Source organism: Enhydra lutris, unplaced genomic scaffold, assembly GCF_002288905.1.
Source record: "Enhydra lutris kenyoni isolate GAN:26980312 unplaced genomic scaffold, ASM228890v2 scaffoldscaffold1, whole genome shotgun sequence".
In the NCBI taxonomy this organism is placed as follows: Eukaryota; Metazoa; Chordata; class Mammalia; order Carnivora; family Mustelidae; genus Enhydra; species Enhydra lutris.
The window spans coordinates 55,721,320-55,727,319 of NW_019154085.1; positions in this window are offsets into that span (position 1 = coordinate 55,721,320).

The window sequence follows — 6,000 nt, forward strand, 5'->3', positions numbered from 1 at the left end:
TGGTACCGGCGTAGGGTTAGAGGTGTGTTGGCTATCTTCTGGAGCGGGAGAAACCGCAAGTTTCCTTCCCTTACTAAACCTTGCAGCCTTTCCCCATCCCTGGCTATGGTCATGTATGTTCTTTCTTTGGTGGAACTTAAACCAAGAATCCTGGTTTTTTTCCTCTACTCGACTCAGTGAATGTCTTCTTTCTCCTTTGCATATTTTCTCCTTAGTTCTGGCTTTCAGGTCGCCTTTACTTTCCTGAGCACCCCTGTAGTCCTTGCCACATGGAAAGAATAAAAAAAAATAACAAATATGAGGACGTTTCCAAGCTTCAGTGATCATACCAAATTGTTTCTCCTTTCAAGATATCTGAAACCCGTGCACAACCAAAAGGAAGTTTTCCCCCCATGATGATGGTTTGGTTTTATTCAAATACTGAAGCGAGTTAGGTTGCTAAAATAATTTAAGTTCACTTTTGCTTATTTCTGTAACATTTTGCTTTGGGCATTTTGTTTTCTTTGCGTCTTTATAATATTTTATTGTATTTTTTCCATAACTGTGTAACTATTACTTTGTTCTTAGAATTTTAGTTATTGGCAATTTTTATTTTTCTAAATAACACTGTGATGAATTCCCTTGCAATCTTTAAATCATGTTTGATTTTCCTTAAAAAAGATTCCTGAAAATGGGATTATTAAACTATATGAATATTTTTATTAAAAATGTATTTTATTTTTCCTTTGTTATAACATTTTTTAAAATGCTAAGAATACATACAAGAAAATAAGCATCATTCTTAATAAACTCACTGCCCAGAGATAGCAACAATTACAATTTTATTGTAATAAATATATTTTTTTAATGGCCCATTGTTATTCTATTATATGGGTGGATACTGTAATCAACCAAAATGCCCCATTGTTGGACATTTGTATTGTTTCCAGTTCATGCTACTTTAATTCTTACACATAAATCTTGGTGAATATATCTGAGGCAGGCATGAGGTATCCCTATTTAGAGATATGTTGAAACTTTTCTTAAATATTTAGGCCTAAGATACCTGGGGGGGGACGGGGTCCTGTTGCACTCTTGCCTGGGCCCCACAGATGTTGGGGTGGGTCTAGTTGGCAAGAGTCAGATATTTAGTTCCAGATGGGGAAAAGGCCCGGAGTGCAGGGTGTTGATAATGGGAGAAGGTGGGACACGGTTTTTTACTCTCTTTCACTTTGGTAGGATGAAAACAGAAGCATAACCATGCATTGGATGCCCAGTGGTGTGATTTGGGGCCACTCACTTGGAATAGATGTGTTTGGTGAGGAAGAGATAAGATTCTGGGTGCAGAGTCTTAACGCTGGCAAGAGGCGCTCGATAATATTCGTTCTTTTTCCTGAGAAGGAGAGGGTCCTTATCCGTGAACCTTCTGGGTATCTTTACATATCTGGACAAACACACCCTTCCACAGCAATAAACCTAAAGGGAAAACAGCAAACCTGCATGTGGATGTGGAGGGAGTTTTGTACTGCTTGTTTGTGTGAGAAACAGCCCGGGTTTTGCTTTATATTGTTGATGGAGGAAAATCACAAACAGGGGTTTCTGGACAGACTGTCTTCTGGAGCCTCTGTCTGCCACTGACAGTTGTGGGTGCAGCCCCTCACTCCCACAGCCGGCAGAAGGCAGAAGCCTGCTTCTGCAGGGTGCCCGATGGGGAGCCACTGAGCTGTTTAGCAATGAACTGCCCACCTACTGTTAAGTATTGTTCTGTCTCTAATACAGTCTTTCCACTTAGGAAAATGCGCTGTGCACGTGGCTGGGGCCTTCAACAGGCATCTGTTTGACAAGCCTGGAGCTGCAGCTCGGAGGCCCAACCTGGCATGGGCAAAAGGGCTCTGAAGGCCTTGCTGTCATGAGGAGCCAGAGCTACCGACGGGGTGGACGAGGGTAGCAGCTCGTCTGCTAGGATGTTCTGGCAAAATCCGTTAGGCAAGTTAAGCAGGGGAGCCCAGCAGTGGATGATTGCCTCTCCTAGAACCACCCCATCCAGCAGTACTCCCTGGGGGTTCTGCAAACAGCGGTGGGCTCTGCAAACAGCGGTGGGCTCTGCAGAATGGGCTTTGCTGCGGCATGAAACTGCAAGGTAGCAAAGTTTTGTCCTGGGCTTCCCGGGAGCGGCGCTCAAGCCACGGTTTCCTTCGTGTTCCAATTGCACTCCGTCTCTTAGTAGAAGTACAGTTAGACGGGGCTTTCTCCCCTTAATGTCAGAAAAGAAGTGCGTTTCTGATAATAAACCTTCCTTTTGCTGCACAGCTCTATTTCAGCAAGACTGTGGTCCGCAAACGGTTGCCGCGCAGCCTCAAACCGAGAGACGCAGCGTAACACATGGGCCTTGTATCTGTCTTTGCTCTGGACAGATCCGGCTGTTGTCTACCATCAAAAACACGAAGGCAGCTCCCCAAAAAGAATCACAGCAAATTCTACCACATCTCCCATCCTCTAATACCCGAACTGTTGAGTTGCCCAGGGAAATCTGGTTGCCAGCTAATGGGTGGGTCACAAATTCTTTGGAGAATAATGCTTACGTTCCAAATGGACCCTCGGGCTCTGTGGTGATACAGAGTTTCAAAAGGAAACTTGATTTGTAGGAAGCAGAAAACTTGTGCTAGGAACAGGAGGGATAATAAAAGTACCTGCGATCTTATCCTGAGCATCATTTAATTCATCTTGTTTATGTCATAAATGAAAAAAATATTTAGATGACAGATCTCTTTTCTTTTCATGTTAGTTGAGGAAAAGTGTTTAATCAGCCTTTTCCATGAAGACCTTCTTTGAGTGTTTTTTGCATTTATTGAGTACTTTGGAGGGATCAAGTATTCTCTTAAAGGCTCTCACCTTGTACCGAAGGGTATGGGCAAATTATGTCAGCCAAAAAAATTCTTGTGAACCAGATAGTGCTGTGAGTTCTATACCATTGGTGTATTTCTGCTACTTTTGTTTTTAAAAACTAAGTTCAATAAACAATGCTGTAGGTCTAAGTCTGGATGACACAAGCCCATCCCTTCTTCCTGGGGCATTTGAACCTGAGACTAGCTCAGGCGACTTTGACAATTGTGAACCTTCATCTTGAACCCTGGAGGGAGCCAAAGGATTTCTCAGTCATCACGTGTTAAGAGGGATCCCTTCCCTCCTCACCTCACAAGCTGAACCAAGCAGGTGATGGTTCAGGCACGCGTCTAATCCTCTTCAGTTCTACCCTCTGCAAAAGGAGAGCCAAAGAAGAATGAGTGACTAGACTTTGTAACTGCTCATTACGGGGCCATTCATTAAACTTTTTAGTATGCAGTATGTTAATAAGCCTTGATATTATGGCACAGGGTCCATAACTAATCTACTGTAATAAATAGGAGTAATGGCTCTGGTACCAGTGTATTCTCCGGATATAATGTGCTGTTGGCAAAGTGTGACATTTTAAATAAACTTTATTTTTGCGGTATTTAAAAAAACATAAAGGCAGTAATGAAATATAGACCACAACATTAGTTGACACAGCAATTCCTGCCTCCCAAGACCCTGCTAAATAACCAGAGTTTAAATCTTCATCTTGAAATACACAGCTCGTCTATGATTTTAAGTGAGTTGTAAAACTTTTATGGAGTGAGCCCTAACTTTATTTAAAAAATATTCTCCACTTTTATGGTAAAGGTGACCCAGAAGTACCTTGTGAATAATAGAACAACATATTTAAGCTCTTAAATTCACCTCTCTAGACAATACATGAGACTTTGTGGTACTTCTATCTCTCTGGAAGGAAGTGAGAAGAGGGGAGAATCTTGAATTAATGATTTACCCCAAACACACTGACTTGAACTCCAGAAGTGACGAAGTTGGACCTCAAATGGGCAAACTTCAAACTCCTGCCACCAGGTTGAAAAGAGGATTCAAAAGCTAAGACCACTTATTACAGAAACCCAGAGAAAGTCAAATATTTGTATACCTGAGTGTTGAAATTGCAAAAAGTTCATACCCCCCACACCTGGCTTAGAGTTGTTGTTTTTGGACTTTCCAAAAGCTGGCTTGGGCCCGTGGGATGAGTTCATTCTCATATATGGAGAACCAATTTTAAGTCCAAAAACTAATTAAGGTACCTGAGAGGTTTTTTGTTTTTTGTTTTTTTTTTTAATTGCCAGTTTCATCACCAAGTTGCAACTCCCCAATCACAGGAAGCTCCTGTACATATCTCTGTAAAGAAAAAAACATTCATTTTCTACCTTTCTCTCTCTCTCTTTTTTTTCTTGTTAGGCTTCCATTCTTTGAAAATAGCTGAAGTCTATTAAATACACATATTACATTTCTGTGTTTATATACACCATACACACAGGACTATCTCCAGCCCAACCCAGTACGTGCCGTCCCATGTGGACATAGCAGGGACGTACCAACACGAGACAGCAACGATCCATCCATGTGTTTCTCCTCTTTTTCACTGGATCACATACAATAACTAGATTGCATCATAAACTCTAAAAACATTTAGCAAATAATCTCTCTTATGCGGCGCCATGGTGAGCATTATTCAAAAGCCACTAGTTTTAGTCACTGAAAGGAGGTTCGGCTTTCTGCAAACTCCATGAAGTATCCACTTCCGAAAATATTTGCCAGAAGGCAATTATTCTCGGAATTCACGAGTCTTGTTAAGACCCTTTGGATGACGCGAATGCTTGTCTGTTTCAGGATTTCTTAAGGGCAGGGAACGGAGCACTGAGGGGTTTTTCTGCAGAGGAATTGACTATGTGAGCATTAGCTGTCTTTTGATCAGTACTCAGAGGCCCTTCTCTTTCCTCTGTCTCCACTGCAGCCTCGATTCGAAGGGAAGAAAAACCAAGGAGAGACTTAGCAAGGCTGGGAGGCTTGGGTCTGGCTGTCACCCCCGTGTCTTCGGGGTAAGTGTGCCGCTTAGCCTGGCTGGCTGGAGAGCAGATGGGCAGTGTGGACCGATGTCGTTTTATTTCAGGGAAGGTTAGGTAAACGGTTAGTCTGTACTGGGGCAAGTTTTAGTGGGAGGGAAAAAGGAAATCCTTTCTCTTTTGTCAGTAGACTCTTCCGTTCCTTTCATACTTGTCAGAGGAGCAAGAGGGAGAGTCAAGGAGTGGCAAGAAGGTAGAGAAGAGACCAGCATGTTGGATTTTAAGAAGGAAGGCACAAGGAGCACCTGGGTGGCTCAGTGGGTTAAGCCGCTGCCTTCGGCTCAGGTCATTATCCCGGGGTCCTGGGATCGAGCCCCGTATCGGGCTCTCTGCTCAGCAGGGAGCCTGCTTCCCTTCCTCTCTCTCTGCCTGCCTCTCTGCCTACTTGTGATCTCTCTCTGTCAAATAAATAAATAAAAATCTTTAAAAAAAAAAAAAAAAAAGAAGGAAGGCACAAGGGGAAGAGGCTGGAGAGATGCCAGGAGCTGATGCTGGGAGTGGGGCAGGGTTTGGAGGAAAGGAGAAGGAAGGCCCCATGGTGAGGGGGTGGGCAGGGAGCACAGAGGCCTCCTTCCGGAGAGGCTCCCTTCCTCAGGCACCCGCCCGCTGTTCACGGTACTGCTCTAATGTCTTCTGTTACAGTCTGAAACCAGTCAGACCAACATTTTGCTTTCAAAAATTATGGAGGGATCTGTGTGGATTCTTTCTCAATAATTTTTATATCCTCCAAAGTGGAAGGGAATCAAATCCTCCGAAACACACACAAAATGCATACTTCGTTTTACAACTATCCCCATAGCTTTCAATTGATGTGGACACCAGTGTAATTATTTTGAAAATCACTTCAAAGGGCTAGCATTAAGGAGCTTTTTGGGGTGATGGATCTGTATCCTGAGGGTTGTTACACAAATCTATATATATGTTAAAATTCATAGAACTGTAAACCAAAAGGAAAAAAAAGTCACTATTTTAAAAAGTAAAATAAAATTAATATTTTACTGCCACAAAAGAAAGAAAGAAAGAAAGAAAGAAAGAAAGAAAGAAAGAAAGAAAGAAA